This window comes from Entelurus aequoreus, linkage group LG21, assembly GCF_033978785.1.
Source record: "Entelurus aequoreus isolate RoL-2023_Sb linkage group LG21, RoL_Eaeq_v1.1, whole genome shotgun sequence".
NCBI lineage: Eukaryota > Metazoa > Chordata > Actinopteri > Syngnathiformes > Syngnathidae > Entelurus > Entelurus aequoreus.
In genome coordinates, this window is record NC_084751.1 from 44,584,543 (window position 1) to 44,604,275 (window position 19,733).

Sequence of the window (19,733 nt, forward strand, 5' to 3'; positions counted from 1 at the left end):
TTCTGCATGTGTCTGCAGTGGGCTAGTATATATAGAGCCACCCACACCAGTTTCAAATTAGTTGCCTAATTAATGAATTGGAAAGAAAATGTTATGACAGTAGCGTATGTGTGTGGCCGTGAGGTGAGTGACGTCAGTGAGTGTGTGGGCGAGAGAAGAGAGGGGAGCGGTAGCGTGAGTGCCGGCGGGGACTAGTTTGTTTTGTATTATTTTGTAGTTATTGTCAAAATATACACTCCCATTGTCCACTTAAATATTTCCAAGATATTTCTTTATTCTTAGACAACGGATTCCCTTCCGTGATTGGTCATTTCTATGGACACAGAAATGACGTCACCTAAAATTGCGTTTACGGCACATAGTAATGTCGTAATTCAGCTCTGAGTGTGACACTTAAGATTCAGTCCTACACTTCGCTGAAAGTGTGAGTAAGACGCTTGATAACTAACTTTTAAGTGCAGCTTTCAGCGAAGAATTTATTTACTCTTAAGTCAACTCTTAGCAGACTTCTTAGGAGTAATTCTAAGAAGCTTGATAAGTACGGCCCCTGATTATCACAATATATTAATAAAATAAATTGTTGCAGATATTATTTCAGTTAAGATTACAGACACCTCACATGTCCCAATATTTAAGAATTTAATTCCCGCCTAGGGTAATTTTTTATTTTATTTTTGTACAAAACCCCGTTTCCATATGAGTTGGGAAATTGTGTTAGATGTAAATATAAACGGAATACAATGGTTTGCAAATCCTTTTCAACCCATATTCAGTTGAATATGCTACAAAGACAACATATTTGATGTTCAAACTGATAAAAAAAAAATGTTGTTGCAAATAATCATTAACTTTAGAATTTGATGCCAGCAACACGTGACAAAGAAGTTGGGAAAGGTGGCAATAAATACTGATAAAGTTAAAGAATGCTCATCAAACACTTATTTGGAACATCCCACATTTGAACAGGCAATTTGGGAACAGGTGTGTGCCATGATTGGGTATAAAAGTAGATTCCATGAAATGCTCAGCCATTCACAAACAAGGATGGGGCGAGGGTCACCACTTTGTCAACAAATGCGTGAGCAAATTTTTGAACAGTTTAAGAAAGACCTTTCTCAACCAGCTATTGCAAGGAATTTAGGGATTTCACCATCTACGCTCCGTAATATCATCAAAGGGTTCAGAGAATCTGGAGAAATCACTGCACGTAAGCAGCTAAGCCCGTGACCTTCCATCCCTCAGGCTGTACTGCATCAACAAGCCACATCAGTGTGTAAAGGATATCACCACATGGGCTCAGGAACACTTCAGAAACCCACTGTCAGTAACTACAGTTGGTCGCTACATCTGTAAGTGCAAGTTAAAACTCTCCTATGCAAGGCGAAAACCGTTTATCAACAACACCCAGAAACGCCGTCGGCTTTGCTGGGCCTGAGCTCATCTAAGATGGACTGATACAAAGTGAAAAAGTCTTCTGTGTTCTGACGAGTCCACATTTCACTTTTTTTTTTGGAAACTGTGGACGTCGTGTCCTCCGGACCAAAGAGGAAAAGAACCATCCGGATTGTTATAGGCGCAAAGTTCAAAAGCCAGCATGTGTGATGGTATGGGGGTGTATTAGTGCCCAAGACATGGGTAACTTACACATCTGTGAAGGCACCATTAATGCTGAAAGGTACATACAGGTACATATGTTGCCATCCAAGCAACGTTACCATGGACGCCCCTGCTTATTTCAGCAAGACAATGCCAAGCCACGTGTTACATCAACGTGGCTTCATAGTAAAAGAGTGCGGGTACTAGACTGGCCTGCCTGTAGTCCAGACCTGTCTCCCATTGAAAATGTGTGAAGCCTAAAATAGCAGAAGGGAGACCCCCGGACTGTTGAACAACTTAAGCTGTACATCAAGCAAGAATGGGAAAGAATTCCACCTGAGAAGCTTCAAAAATGTGTCTCCTCAGTTCCCAAACCTTTACTGAGTGTTGTTAAAAGGAAAGGCCATGTACACAGTGGTGAACATGCCCTTTCCCAACTACTTTGGCACGTGTTGCAGCCGTGAAATTCTAAGTTAATTATTATTTGCAAAAAAAAAAAAAGTTTATGAGTTTGAACATCAAATATGTTGTCTTTGTAGTGCATTCAACTGGATATGGGTTGAAAAGGCTTTGCAAATCATTGTATTCCGTTTATATTTACATCTAACACAATTTCCCAACTCGTATGGAAACGGGGTTTGTAATTTCGGCTTCAATTGTTGTGTATGGAAGGCGAAAACTGAGCTTTTTGTCCTTTGTCTTAATAAATATGCAACGTTATGTCTTGCATTCAAATCTTTTTTTTACCAACAGAACATGAATGATGTAATGAAGGCATTTACTTACGGGTGTGCTGGTTTCATTTTGTGCACGACTTTAGCAATTAAAAAAATATGTGTATGTTAGTTCCTGCGCTCCATGCTAATGAGCAGTGATTTTATAGATAATGTACAAAACATTTTACATATACAGTACAGGCCAAAAGTTTGGACACACCTTCTCATTCAATGCATTTTCTTTATTTTCATGACTATTTACATTGTAGATTGTCACATCAAAACTATGAATGAACACGTGGAGTTATGTACTTATTAACAAAATAAGGTGAAATAACTGAAAACATGTTTTATATTCTAGTTTCTTCAAAATAGCCACCCTTCGCTCTGACTACTGCTTTGCACACTCTTGGCATTCTCTCCATGAGCTTCAAGAGGTAGTCACCTGAGATGGTTTTCACTTCACAGGTGTGCTTGAAAAGGCGAGTCTTACTTTCGAGTGCCTTCTATTGTCAGGGACTGCTGTCGGTCTCGAACCCTAAGATGCAGAGATGGCAGGCGTAGCGCGGGAAAACATGACTTTGACGTCAAAATGCAGGGAAAACAAGAATCAGGAGACAGGAAACAGGCTACGGTATACAGGATACAGCCAACAGGAACCAGGAAGCGGGATAACAGGAGACAGGCAACAGGATACAATCATCAAGCCCTGACTGGAGGGTGAGGCAGGCATAAATAGTAGCCTGATTGGCAATTGCAACCAGGTGTGTGTGGAGGCGGGTAAGGTAAAAATGCACTCAACACTACAATATTACAACTCTGCCTATGAGGTCCAAAATAGTGTTTGACTTACAGACTTCAGGGCAGACTCCTAATGCAGATTTTACAAAAAAGGCTCTGCTTACCTTGATTTATGTTTGGCCAAGTGAGTCTGTCCAGAAGAGTGCAAGAGTTGTTCAATCCTCAGCGTGTCATTTCGGACGAAGCCCCCAAATTGTTGCGTCGACCAGCTCTTCCTCCCAGGGAATCTAAGTTACTGGTCAATTCCAAGTTCTTTCAATGACATATATGCTGAGTAAGAAGGACCATCAAGACAGAATTGGAATATTTTCAAGTTTATACCAAAGCTTTAGGAGATCAGCTTAACCAATACATTCATATCGGCTGCTCTAGTTGATCTGGCATTCCAACGGAAAAGGCAACTCCTTTGCACACAAAGAAAACCCCCATCTACCCCTCGCACCACTGATAAGGAACTAGTGGGGGAGGTCTTCACATTCCAACGTAAGACACAAAACAGACCTCCGAACACAAGAGAAACTAGTAGAATATAAAAAGGAAAAGTACTTGCTACTCTAAACATGGCTTTGTAAAAAGAAAGAACTCTTAAAAGCCTACTGAAAGCCACTACTAGCGACCACGCAGTCTGATAGTTTATATATCAATGATGAAATCTTAACATTGCAACACATGCCAATACGGCCGGGTTAGATTAGTAAAGTGCAATTTTAAATTTCCCGCGAAATATCCTGCTGAAAACGTCTCGGTATGATGACGTTTGCGCGTGACGTCACGGATTGTAGCGGACATTTTGGGACAGCATTGTGGCCAGCTATTAAGTCGTCTGTTTTCACCGCAAAATTCCACAGTATTCTGGATATCTGTGTTGGTGAATCTTTTGCAATTTGTTTAATGAACAATGGAGATAGCAAAGAAGAAAGCTGTAGGTGGGAAGCGGTGTATTAGCGGCCGGCTGCAGCAACACAAACACGTAGCCGGTGTTTCATTGTTTACATTCCCGAACGATGACAGTCAAGCTTTACCATTGGCCTGGGACAACAGAGACTCTTACCAGGAGGACTTTGAGTTGGATACGCGGTACCGTGAGTACGCTACCAAACATTTGATCGCTTGCCCGTACGTGCGTGCCGCTATGTGCATGTCACGTACTTTGGGGAAATATATGTGCTGTATGAACTTTGCGGAGGTGAACGGTACTTTGGGCTGTGGGATTGAGTGTGTTGTGCGGGTGTTTGATTTGTATTGGCGGGTTATATGGACGGGAGGGGGGAGGTGTTTTTTATGAGGGATTAATTTGTGGCATATTAAATATAAGCCTGGTTGTGTTGTGGCTAATAGAGTATATATATGTCTTGTGTTTATTTACTGTTTTAGTCATTCCCAGCTGAATATCAGGTCCCACAGCATCTTCCCTATCTGAATCGCTTCCACTGCCCTCTAGTCCTTCACTCTCACTTTCCGCATCCACAAATCTTTCGTCCTCGCTCAAATTAATGAGGAAATCGTCGCTTTCTCGGTCCGAATCGCTCTCGCTGCTGGTGGCCATGATTGTAAACAATGTGCAGATGTGAGGCGCTCCACAACCTGTGACGTCACGCTACTTCCGGTACAGGCCAGGCTTTTTTTTTTATCAGCGACCAAAAGTTGCGAACTTTATCGTCGATGTTCTCTACTAAATCCTTTCAGCAAAAATATGGCAATATCGCGAAATGATCAAGTACGACACGTAGAATGGATCTGCTATCCCCGTTTGAATAAGAAAATCTCATTTCAGTAGTGCCTTTAAACATATATAAGCATCCTCCACATGTGCCAGGCTGCCAATCAGGGACAGGTGAGGGAAACGAGCGTTCAGGGAGACATGCGGGAAATGGAACCAAAATAAGAGCGCTGACAGGAAACAAACACGGAGGAAAACCCAAACATAACCAAACTGTCAGTAACAAGCCTGACATCTACGAGGCATGTTTGCTCTGTTTGTATGTCAAATTGCAGCATTACCTCAAGACAGGAGGTCGGTCTACTGTCACGTACAACAAAGGTACCGAAATTTGGTACCGATTTTACATGGTCGTAATTCAGTCGGTGTCTCTAAAAGTACTGAATTTGATACCCATCCCTGTCGGACTGTATTACCTGTTCATTCGTAAAGGCTACGTTTTTGCCTTGGTATTTTGTAGACCAGTCCAGTAGAGTAATACAAGTATCTGCCTCTTTTAGCCCCCCTTGTAGCGAACCTGGTCCTGTCAGCTGTACTCGATGGGGACTTCCTGCCCGATGATCCTTCCAACTTGTTCCACAACGCCGCTGATATCGACTACTTGGCCGGAGTCAACGATATGGACGGACATTTATTCACCGCTATGGACGTGCCGTCAATCAACTCCCACCTGGTGGAAACCCCCATGTACTTTATTACCGTGAATATGTTGTCGCTCCGAGTGTCAGCTCGGCTGATCTGACCTTCCCTCTCCTCTTCCTTTTATCTCAGTGATGACATGAAGAGGCTGCTGGCTTCTTACACCAAAGAATCGGGCAAGGCCGGTCTGGAAGAGGCCTACGCCTTGTACACCTCCGCATGGGGAAGCAAACCCAGCAAAGAGGACATTAAAAAGACTATTGTGGATATTGGAACTGACTACATCTTCCTGATCGCCACACAGGCTGCTCTTTACCTTCATGCTGCCAACGCCACGTAAGTAAAGAGATTACATATCCATTTTTATTTATGGGCCTGTTGCAATGCAAGCAGACGATATTATTATTGTTCATACTTCAAACTTTATTATTGTAGTTTTTCTATCTTATTCTGCCACGGATAATACGAGACGAACTGGCCTACGAACCCCCACATATGCTATACCGTCGGAACTTTAAGCTGAGAACATTTCATGTTACCCGGAAAAGGGTGGAATGGCATCTCCGGGTTGCTGCAATGCAAGCAGACGATATTATTATTGTTCATACTTCAAACTTTATTATTGTAGTTTTTCTATCTTATTCTGCCACGGATAACACGAGACGAACTGGCCAACGAACCCCCACATATGCTATACCGTCGGAACTTTAAGCTGAGAACATTTCATGTTACCCGGAAAAGGGTGGAGTGCCATCTCCGGGTTGCTGCAATGCAAGCAGACGATATTATTATTATTCATACTTGAAACTTTATTATTGTAGTTTTTCTATCTTATTCTGCCACGGATAATACGAGACGAACTGGCCAACGAACCCCCACATATGCTATACCGTCGGAACTTTAAGCTGAGAACATTTCATGTTACCTGGAGAAGGGTGGAGTGCCATCTCCGGGTTGCTGCAATGCAAGCAGACAATATTATTATTGTTCATACTTCAAACTTTATTATTGTAGTTTTTCTATCTTATTCTGCCACGAATAATACGAGACGAACTGGCCAACGAACCCCCACATATGCTATACCGTCGGAACTTTAAGCTGAGAACATTTCATGTTACCCGGAAAAGGGTGGAGTGCCATCTCCGGGTTGCTGCAATGCAAGCAGACGATATTATTATTGTTCATACTTCAAACTTTATTATTGTAGTTTTTCTATCTTGTTCTGCCACGGATAATACGAGACGAACTGGCCAACGAACCCCCACATATGCTATACCGTCGGAACTCTAAGCTGAGAACATTTCATGTTACCCGGAAAAGGGTGGAGTGCCATCTCCAGGTTGCTGCAATGCAAGCAGACGATATTATTATTGTTCATACTTCAAACTTTATTATTGTAGTTTTTCTATCTTATTCTGCCACGGATAATACGAGACGAACTGGCCAACGAACCCCCACATATGCTATACCGTCGGAACTCTAAGCTGAGAACATTTCATGTTACCCGGAAAAGGGTGGAGTGCCATCTCCGGGTTGCTGCAATGCAAGCAGACGATATTATTATTGTTCATACTTCAAACTTTATTATTGTAGTTTTTCTATCTTATTCTGCCACGGATAATACGAGACGAACTGGCCAACGAACCCCCACATATGCTATACCGTCGGAACTTTAAGCTGAGAACATTTCATGTTACCCGGAAAAGGGTGGAGTGCCATCTCCGGGTTGCTGCAATGCAAGCAGACGATATTATTATTGTTCATACTTCAAACTTTATTATTGTAGTTTTTCTATCTTGTTCTGCCACGGATAATACGAGACGAACTAGCCAACGAACCCCCACATATGCTATACCGTCGGAACTCTAAGCTGAGAACATTTCATGTTACCCGGAAAAGGGTGGAGTGCCATCTCCGGGTTGCTGCAATGCAAGCAGACGATATTATTATTGTTCATACTTCAAACTTTATTATTGTAGTTTTTCTATCTTATTCTGCCACGGATAATACGAGACGAACTGGCCAACGAACCCCCACATATGCTATACCGTCGGAACTCTAAGCTGAGAACATTTCATGTTACCCGGAAAAGGGTGGAGTGCCATCTCCGGGTTGCTGCAATGCAAGCAGACGATATTATTATTGTTCATACTTCAAACTTTATTATTGTAGTTTTTCTATCTTATTCTGCCACGGATAATACGAGACGAACTGGCCAACGAACCCCCACATATGCTATACCGTCGGAACTTTAAGCTGAGAACATTTCATGTTACCCGGCTGCTGCCCCCGCGACCCGACCTCGGATAAGCGGAAGAAGATGGATGGATGGATGGCATTTCGTGTTACCATGGCGACGCTAGACACAAAAAAAAAAATGGGCCAATTTAATGGGTACATTTATTTTAATGGACCATTGCTGAGACAAACGCCTATGCTAGCATGCTAACATTAAAGTGTAAGCTCTTTGAGCTAATTTTGCAACCAATTTAACCTAGACTCATAAAACTTGGTATGTGACAGCTGTTAAATGTTAGTATGCTAATGTTAGCTTTCTAGCAAGCTAATTTAAGCATGCTAACGTTTTCATCCAATTTCACACTTTTTTTCTCTATTTCCGCAGCCGTACACATCACAGCCTTGTTACTTGAAATGTGAGACACGCTAACTGTTAGCACGCCGTCGTTCGCGCACATGCTAAATGTTAGCATTTTAATGCTAGCATGCTAACATTAAAGTGCAAGCTCTTTGAGCTAATTTTGCAACCGTTTAACCTAGACTCAAAAAACTTGGTATGTGACAGCTGTTAAATGTTAGTATGCTAATGTTAGAATGCTGGCAAGCTAACTTAAGCATGCTAACTTTTTCATCCAATTTTACACTTTTTTTCTCTATTTCCGCAGCCGTACACCTCACGGCCGTGTTACTGGAAATGTGAGACACGCTAACTGTTAGCACGTCGTCGTTCGCGCACATGCTAAATGTTAGCATTTTAATGCTAACATTAAAGTGTATGCTCTTTGAGCTAATTTTGCAACCGTTTAACCTAGAGTTATAAAACTTGGTATGTGACAGCTGTTAACTGTTAGTGTGCTAACGTTAGCATGCTAGCAAGCTAACTTAAGCATGCTAACGTTTTCATCCAATTTCACACTTTTTTCTCTATTTCCGCAGCCGTACACATCACGGCCGTGTTACTGGAAATGTGAGACACGCTCACTGTTAGCACGCCGTCGTTCGCGCACATGCTAAATGTTAGCATTTTAATGCTAACATTAAAGTGTATGCTCTTTGAGCTAATTTTGCAACCGTTTAACCTAGAGTCATAAAACTTGGTATGTGACAGCTGTTAACTGTTAGTGTGCTAACGTTAGCATGCTAGCAAGCTAACTTAAGCATGCTAACGTTTTCATCCAATTTCACACTTTTTTTCTCTATTTCCGCAGCCGTACACATCACAGCCTTGTTACTTGAAATGTGAGACGCGCTAACTGTTAGCACGCCGTCGTTAGCATTTTAACATTTTAGGCTAGCTCTGTAGCTCTTGTTGTACAGTTCCACCTAAAACTCGCGGATTCAGACACTCGGCACCATCTTAAAAGTACGACGGCTTCCGGCGACCCCCGGGTCCAGCGGTCTGGGGCACAGATAGCAGGCCCATCAAAATTTCCACGGGAATGTTCTAGTTTAATGCTTGTATGTTTAATCTTGTATGTTGCTAGAGACAATTTGTCACATGTAAATAAACATTGTTATGCGTCTTTCCTCTGGTGTTTTTCAAGAAATGCTCGCACCTACTCGTATCTCTTCTCCGAGCCAAACCGTATGGGCGGCATCGGTCGGCCATACCCCAGCTGGGTGGGGGCGGACCACTCCGACGACCTGCAGTACGTCTTCGGGAAACCTTTCACCACTCCGCTGGGGTACTGGCCTAGCCACCGTCGTCTGTCTGGCTACATCATAGCCTACTGGACCAACTTTGCCAAAACCGGGTACTATTCCGCAGAACAAAACAAATACGACAGGCGAGTTCCTCAATTATTGACCTTCTTTTTTTTTTGCTTTCCGGTCCGCAGAGATCCCAACAAAGGAGACTCGAGCGTGCCTGCGACCTGGCCCAAATTCACCGGCGCCGGACACCAGTACCTGGAGATCAACGCTGATATGGATAAAAGCTACGTGAGACAGAAAATGAGAATGCGTTATGTCCACTTTTGGACGAGCGTCCTGCCCAACGTCCCTAAGATATCAGAATAAAGAAGCTGCTTTGTGTTCTGTTTCTGTAGCCTGTGCGTGCTTGTAAATTCTGCGCTGGTCGAGAAGAGAACTACGTTGGTACTGGAGTCTCTAAAAGAGTCCAAAAAAGACCAGAAAATGTCGATAGTTGTTTTTAAAAAGAAAACAAATACATTCGAGAGACGTCTGAATACGTGCTAAATATATAGAGACAAGGTTACTACCGCATGCTTCACTACACACCGTGGGAGGATACAATAGCTCACCGGCGTCACAATGTAAACAAACGCCATGGGTGGATCTACACCTGACATCCACTGTAATGATACCAAGTACAAGAGTGTGATACTACTATGATTACAACCATATTTTTTATCATCACAAAATCTAAAAAAATCATATTATGTTTATAAACTCAGGAAATACGTCCCTGGACACATGAGGACTGTGAATATGACCAATGTTTGATCCTGTAACTACTTGGTATCGGATCGATACCTAAATGTGTGGTATCATCCCAAAACTAATGTAAAGTATCAAAGAAGAGAAGAATAAGTGATTATTACATTTGAACAGAAGTGTAGATAGAACATGTTAAAAGAGAAAATAAGCAGATATTAACATTAAATGAACAAGTGGATTAATATTCCATTTTTTACAGCTTGTCCTTATTGATGTGTACAAAATAATAGGTGTATAAATGACACAATATGTTACTGCATACGTCAGCAGACTAATTAGGAGTCTTTGTTTGTTTACTTACTACTAAAAGACAAGTTGTCTAGTATGTTCACTATTTTATTTAAGGACTAAATTGCAATAATAAACATATGTTAAGATTTTGTGTTGAAATAAAGACAATAATGAAATTTGTTGTGGTCCCCTTTATTTAGAAAAGTATCGAAATTATTGAAATACATCTTATGTGTATGTATATATATATATATATATATATATATATATATATATATATATATATATATATATATATATATATATATATATATATATATATATATATATATTTGTGTGTATATCTACGTATATGTTTGTGTATATGTATGTATATATACATATATGTATGTATATATATACTGTATATATATACTGTATATATGTATGTATATATATGTATATATACATACATATATATATATATATATATATTTGTGTGTATATCTATGTATATGTTTGTGTATATGTATGTATATATACATATATGTATGTATATATGTATGTATGTATGTATATATATGTATATGTTTGTGTATATGTATGTATGTATACATATATGTATGTATATATGTATGTATGTATGTATATATATACTGTATATATATGTATGTATATATATATATATATGTATGTATGTATATATATGTATGTATATATATATGTATGTATGTATATATATACTATATATATGTATATATACTGTATATATGTATGTATATATACATACATATATATACAGTATATATATATACATACATATATATATATACATACATATATATATATATGAATATATATATATGTATGTATACATATATATATATGTATGTATGTATATATATGTATATATATATATATATATATATATATATATATGTATATATATACTGTATATATATATGTATGTATATATACATACATATATATACATACATATAGATATATGTATGTATGTGTATATATATATATATGTATATATGTATGTATGTATGTATATATATGTATATATATATATATGTATGTATATATATATATATGTATGTATATATATACTGTATATATATGTATGTATATAAACATACATATATACATACATATATATATGTATGTATGTATATATATGTATATATATATGTATGTATATATATATGTATGTATGTATATATATATGTATATATGTATGTATGTATATATATGTATATATATATGTATATATATGTATGTATGTATGTATATATATGTATACATATATATATGTATGTATATATGTATGTATGTATATATATGTATATATATATGTATGTATATATATATGTATATATACATACATACATATATATATACATACATACATATGGATATATGTATGTATATATGTATGTATGTTCATCTCAGCACACTGGGACTGTAAGGCAGGATTGAGAGAATACTGTTCTCATGTCGCTTCACTTCTGTTTCATGTGGAGGCTACAAGAGAACTGAGGACTATTTTTTTTATCAATACAACTATCATCAAAGTTATATATATATATATATATATATATATATATATATATATATATATATATATATATATATATATATATATATATATATATATATATATATAGATGAACTTAGATTGGTTATCCGTGATCATCCAGGGTGTTAAACTTGATTCTTATCATTTCTGACAGTCCATGACTAGACTGGCTTGACAACACGTGATGTTTACTGGCTTCATACAGAAACAACATAAACGTCACAAAGCCATCCACAGACAAACTCCTATCATTTTCAAACTCTTTCAAAATTCAAAAGTCTCTGCTCCACTTCAGACTTGTCCATTCCTGTACGGATCTTTGCATCCCATTACGGTTGTTTGCTCCTTACAAGGAACTTCTTATCTAATGACTCACATTGTTTCTCCATGGCTTCTTCAACGTTATTTTCCACAGAATAGTTTGTAAGTATGAGGTGTAGTGCTACGGTGAACCATCTTAATCATCTATATGCTGCTTCAGGTGTTCTTTGGAAAGGAGTTGTTATTTCTCTTCGAGCGGCGATGTGAACGAATATGTAGCATGGAACTATTTGCATCGTCATGCTGCAAGTGTCTACATGCTTTCATTTCTGTCCGTTAACATGCAATGTGTTACCAAATAGAATAATACATCATGTTGGATATAGAGAACATTCAAACACTTTATTCATTGAATCGAAAATACTGAAATTCCACCACATAGTGAATTTGCAAACATCTAAAATGATGCACAAAGCAAACTATAACCTGCTAGCCAAGAATATACAACAATTCTCCTCAACAAAAGAGGAGAAATAAAACCTTAGAGAAAAGTGTAATTGGCTGGCTCATTGGATTCCACACTCTCTCCTTTTTCTATTGTGGATCACGGATTTGTATTTTAAACCACCTCGGATACTATATCCTCTTGAAAATGAGAGTCGAGAACGCGAAATGGACATTCACAGTGACCGAACATGTAAATACACGGTTAATAATTTTCAGCTTGACGAAGTTAAAAAAAAATAGAAGCTAACTTAGCTACAGAGCTAACGTGATAGCAGGCTCAAATGCAGATAGAAACAAAATTTAAAAAAAACCCTGACTGGAAGGATAGACAGAAGATCAACAATACTATTAAACCATGAACATGTAAATACACGGTTAATAATTTTCAGCTTGGCGAAGCTAAAAAAATAGAAGCTAACTTAGCTACGGAGCTAACGTGATAGCATGCTCAAATGCAGATAGAAACTAAATTTCAAAAAAACCCTGACTGGAAGGATAGACAGAAGATCAACAATACTATTAAACCATGAACGTGTAAATACACAGTTAATAATTTTCAGCTAGGCGAAGCTAACTTAGCTACGGAGCTAACGTGATAGCATCAGTCTCAAATGCAGATAGAAACTAAATTAAAAAAAACCCTGACTGGACAGAAGATCAACAATACTATTAAACCATGAACATGTAAATACACAGTTAATAATTTTCAGCTTGGCGAAGCTAAAAAAATAGAAGCTAACTTAGCTACGGAGCTAACGTGATAGCATCAGTCTCAAATGCAGATAGAAACTAAATAAAAAAAAACCCTGACTGGATGGATAGACAGAAGATCAACAATACTATTAAACCATGGACATGTAAATACACGGTTAATAATTTCCAGCTTGGCGAAGCTAAAAAAATAGATGCTAACTTAGCTACGGAGCTAACGCGATAGCATAGCAGTCTCAAATGCAGATAGAAACTAAATTAAAAAAAACCCTGACTGGAAGGATAGACAGAAGATCAACAATACTATTAAACCATGAACATGTAAATACACGGTTAATAATTTTCAGCTTGGCAAAGCTAAAAAAACAGAAGCTAAACTAGCTACGTAGCCAACGCGATAGCATCAGTCTCAAATGCAGATAGAAACTAAATTAAAAAAAAACCTGACTGGAAGAATAGACAGAAGATCAACAATACTATTAAACCATGAACATGTAAATACACAGTTAATAATTTTCAGCTTGGCGAAGCTAACTTAGCTACGGAGCTAACGTGATAGCATCAGTCTCAAATGCAGATAGAAACTAAATTAAAAAAAACCCTGACTGGAACGCTAGACAGAAGATCAACAATACTATTAAACCATGAACATGTAAATACACAGTTAATAATTTTCAGCTTGGCGAAGCTAAAAAAATAGAAGCTAACTTAGCTACGGAGCTAACGTGATAGCATCAGTCTCAAATGCAGATAGAAACTAAATTAAAAAAAATCCTGACTGGATGGATAGACAGAAGATCAACAATACTATTAAACCATGAACGTGTAAATACACGGTTAATAATTTCCAGCTTGGCGAAGCTAAAAAAAATAGAAGCTAACTTAGATGCGGCGGCGGGCGTTGTACGCTTTTGACGACACCCTGGCCGCCATCAGAGTCGGCAAGAAACATATATTTCCCCAAAGTTACGTACGTGACATGCACATATCGACACGCACGTACGGGCAAGCGATCAAATATTTGAAAGCCAAAGCTGTACTCACCGTAGTGCGTCTGCTATCCTGCTCAAAACACAACACAACCTCCTGGTTGTGTTGGTGTTGCTGCAGCCAGCCGCTAATACACCGATCCCCCCTACAACTTTCTTATTTGCAGTCTCCATTGTCCATTAAACAAATTGCAAAAGATTCACCAACACAGATGTCCAGAATACTGTGGAATTTTGTCGAAGAAAACCGAGGTATTTGTATGGGTCCAAACACTTCCCTTGACCTCGTGACGTCACGCGCATACGTCATCATACCGTGACGTTTTCAAGCGGAAGTTTCGCGGGAAATTTAAAATTGCACTTTATAAGTTTGGCATGTGTTGCAATGTTAAGATTTCATCATTGATATATAAACTATCAGACTGCGTGGTCGCTAGTAGTGGCTTTCAGTAGGCCTTTAAGACCTTCAGTATTTCAGTATGTGGAATTAAATGATGGAATGGACTAAGCAAAGAAATCCAACAATGTACTAATATGATCCACTTCGAGAAACTCTTCACACTTAAAGTGTTTACAAAGTACAAAGAAGAAGAACCATAATGTCAACTCTCTAATGACTAAAGTTCCTTGAGTGAATAATGTAAACTCACTACACCGGTATGTTTTAGCGCTTCCATGGCGAGTTTACTGACAGATATAAGTAAGAACTTTACACTACTTTATATTAGAAATGGCAACAGCGGAGGATGAATGTCACATAACAAGAAGATAGAGAAAAAGAAGAAGCTTATCGGCTACGGTGTAGGCACGGACTACAAAGGCGGACCTGCGCACATTTTCAGGACTTATGCAGATCCCAAATACAGATCAGCAGGTACTAGAAGGTCAGAAAAGTTGCTTTTTGCATAATATTGCTAAACAAAACGCCAGATAATATGTCTTACCTTATACACACACCATAATAATACTCTTATGTTGAAGCACAGTACAATCCATCAAGCGGTGTGGCTTCATTGCTTACCAAAGTCCTACTAAAACATATTGATAGATTTCTGAGCGGCGTGTGTAATGTTCTATATTTTCAATGACACATATAAAATGTTGGTGTTGTTTACTTGAGTCATATTGCAGTCTACACGTAGCTCTTATGTGTGGCTGCCATCTACTGGTCACACTTATCATTTCACCACGTACCGAATAAAAATAGCTTTGAGGTCGGTAAGCAAAACCAGAATTATTCCGTATATTAGGCATACTATGTTTTAAGGTGCACTGTTCAGTTTTGAGGTGGAAAAAAATGATTTTAAGTGTGCATTATAGTTCGGAAAATACGTTAAATAATAAAACCTTAATGTCGCATCTTAGGTGTACCGAGAGCCAGTACAGGTGTGTCAGTATACTGTAGGTGTAATATAATTGAACTTTCTTGTCCTAGTCAAAAGTCTAACGGCCACATTAAAAAAAACAAATTATATAATCTTTTCCTCACTTTTACTTTCGTAAACATTCAGTTTTAGGTTCTTTAACATTTTGGATTGCCCGAGAGCTCCGTAGTTGTTTGAGAATAACATCAATCCTCAAAAATACAACTTGGCTATTAATGGTCCATGGAGCAGTGTTTTTCAGCCTTTTTTTGAGCCAAGGCACATTTTTTGCGTTGAAAAAATGCGGAGGCACACCACCAGCAGAAATTATTAAAAACCGAACCTCAGTTGACAGTAAAAAGTCGTTGTGGCAATTGTTGGGTATGACTATAGCTCTTGTCTCAAAGTAGGTGTACTGTCACCACCTGTCACATCACACCCTGACTTATTTGCTGTTTTCCTGTGTGTAGTGTTTTACTTCTTGTCTTGTGCTCCTATTTTGGTGGCTTTTTCTCTTTTTTTGGTATTTTCCTGTAGCAGTTTCATGTCTTCCTTTGAGCGATATTTCCCGCATCTACTTTGTTTTAGCAATCAAGACTACGTGAGTTGTTGTGTGGACATCGTTGATTGTCACGTCATGTTCGGATGTACTTTGTGGACGCGGTCAGTAAGTCTTTGCTGTCGTCCAGCATTCAGTTTTTGTTTACTTTGTGTCATGATCCTTGGTCTGAATCATGTTTTTGTGTTTTCTGTTAGTTTTGGACTCCTTTAGTTCCTGTTTGTGCACCTACTGAGTTTGTTTTGGTTGCCATGGTTGCGCATTATGTTTACCTGTCTCTGATTGGTGTTCGGCCGCTCACCTGCTACCCGAGCACTAATCAGAGGCATTATTTAAGCCTGCCTTTGCCGGTCAGTCAGCCTGGCGTCATTATTTGCTACAAGCCCCTGTTACGTGAGTTTTGCCTTGTCTCTAGTTGTTTGCTTCATGCCTTGCTACATTGTTCATGCTACAGTTAGTACGTTTTTCTCGTCCATAGTTTATTGTTGGTTTAGCATCCAGTGCGATCGGCACTTTTTTCCTTTTGCTTGTTTTCTGTTTTTGGGTACTTCGCGTTATTTTTGTGAATAAATCATGTTTTTACCTGAACGCTTTGTCCGGAGTGGTCCGTCTGCATTCCTGGGAGAACGACCCCGCATAAAGATGCGACCCAATCGTGACACTTTGTAGCCAGTTCAGTTTTAGTTTCGTTCTGCATAGCCATACCTAATGCCTGGTTCACACCAACGGCGCTTGCCGCGCTTTCAAGCGGCGAGCAAAGCGCCGTCGTTTTTGTCAATTTTTCCACGAATATCCCGATCTCTGAAGTAATGTTATGCTTTGATACACTCTGATACGCTCTGATACACTCTGATACGCTCTGATACGCTCTGATACGAATTAGTTGCCGCTTTGTTACCGTTCCTCACGCTTTGATCCCTCTTTGATACGCTTTAAATCACGTTTTGATACGTTTTATTACGCTTTATTGAACTTTATTACGCTTTGATGCGATCCGGATGCTTTAAATCAGGCTCTGACACGATTATCAAGCTCTGTTGTGCATTGTTACAACAAAAATAAGAAAACAATGTGAAAAACTCAGTATACTGTTTTTCCACCCATTTTTTATATTCATTTATTTTTTCAATTTCTCTTTTTTTTCATTATATTATGTTTTATATCTTCATTTCTTTTATTTTTGTCATCTTAATAAATATCTATCTTTCATGCTAGTTGAAAATATTAAAAGGCATTTGTTTTATCCACCCATTTTTTATATTAATTTATTTTTTCAGTTTCTCTTTTTTTCCCCGTTTATATTATGTTTTATATCTTCATTTCTTTTATTTTTGTCATCTTAATAAATATCTTTCATGCTAGTTGAAAATATTAAAAGGCATTTGTTTTATCCACCCATTTTTTATATTCATTTATTTTTTCAACTTCTCTTTTTTTTCCGTTATATTATGTTTTATATCTTCATTTCTTTTATTTTTGTCATCTTAATAAATATCTATCTTGCATGCTAGTTGAAAATATTAAAAGGCATTTGTTTTATCCACCCATTTTTTATATTCATTTATTTTTTCAATTTCTCTTTTTTTTCCCGTTATATTATGTTTTATATCTTCATTTCTTTTATTTTTGTCATCTTAATAAATATCTTTCATGCTAGTTGAAAATATTAAAAGGCATTTGTTTTATCCACCCATTTTTTATATTCATTTATTTTTTCAGTTTCTCTTTTTTTCCCCGTTATATTATGTTTTATATCTTCATTTCTTTTATTTTTGTCATCTTAATAAATATCTATCTGTCATGCTAGTTGAAAATATTAAAAGGCATTTGTTTTATCCACCCATTTTTTATATTCATTTATTTTTTCAATTTCTCTTTTTTTTTCGTTATATTATGTTTTATATTTTCATTTCTTTTATTTTTGTCATCTTAATAAATATCTATCTTTCATGCTAGTTGAAAATATTAAAAGGCATATGTTTTATCCACCCATTTTTTATATTCATTTATTTTTTCAATTTCTCTTTTTTTTCCCGTTATATTATGTTTTATATCTTAATTTCTTTTATTTTTGTCATCTTAATAAATATCTTTCATGCTAGTTGAAAATAATAAAAGGCATTTGTTTTATCCACCCATTTTTTATATTCATTTATTTTTTTCAATTTCTCTTTTTTTCCCGTTATATTATGTTTTATATCTTCATTTCTTTTATTTTTGTCATCTTAATAAATATCTATCTTTCATGCTAGTTGAAAATATTAAAAGGCATTTGTTTTATCCACCCATTTTTTATATTCATTTATTTTTTCAATTTGTCTTTTTTTTCCGTTATATTATGTTTTATATCTTCATTTCTTTTATTTTTGTCGTCTTAATAAATATCTATCTTTCATTTCTTATGCTAGTTGAAATTAATGAAAGGCATTTATTTTATAAAACGTAACATATTCTCTTTATTATTAACATTTTCATACAGAAAAATGATAGACAGTAATGTCAAAGTGCAACATCAAACAGTAGAAGTACAGAAACAATGATCATCGTATAAAAAAGGCAATGATGCAAAAGAGAATGGATTTGTAATCCTGTGTTGGTTTTACATAAAAGTTTCAATGTCACTAGTCAATATCACAGTCACTTCCTATTTGTAGGGGTCCGCGCTTTGAACCAAGATCTGTTAAGCTTTCCTACGCTTTTAGTCAAGTTTTGCTGAGCTTTTTCAGGCTTTCTCACGCTTTGATACGCTCTCGGCGTTTCATTCCATTCTTGACAGAGCGCAGAATTTTCTTAAACCGTTTAAAAAATTTTGGGCGAACTTGCCGCATGTCCCGCTTCACTACAAGCTTTCCCACCATCCATTACGACCCTCAAGCTTTAATCAGGCTTTGTTAAGCTATAACGCCGCTTTGCATGCCGCTTTAAAGCGTCGTTGGTGTGAACCTAGCATAAGCATCAATGCCTTTTCTTAGGGGCACTCACCTTTTGTTTATTTTTGGTTTAAGCATTAGACACCTTTTTACCTGCACCCTGCCTCCCGCTGTTTCCCACATCTACAAAGCAATTAGCTACCGGCTGCCACCTATTGATATGGAAGAGTATTACACGGTTACTCTGCCGAGCTCTAAACAGCACCGACACTCAACAACAACACATCATTTGCAGACTATAATTACAATATTTTTAACCCAAATAGGTGAATTTAGATAATCTACCTACCACGGCACACCAAACTGTATCTCATGGCACACTAGAGTATATTTCATTTTTGGTATTGTTTGGAGCAGAATGCTTCTTTTTTTAACTGAATGCCGTCACTGGCAGTTGGCAGGTGGATGTTTCCCATCGCACGGTTAGAGGTCAGCTGCCTGGGGTTG

The 19,733-nt window shown here is 37.6% G+C and overlaps 1 pseudogene; it reads left to right on the forward strand.

Annotated features, from left to right (window-relative positions):
• LOC133638770 (bile salt-activated lipase-like) overlaps positions 1 to 10,569 on the forward strand; it is a 26,753-nt pseudogene extending 16,184 nt beyond the window's left edge.
• Positions 10,570 to 19,733: the final 9,164 nt, after the last annotated feature.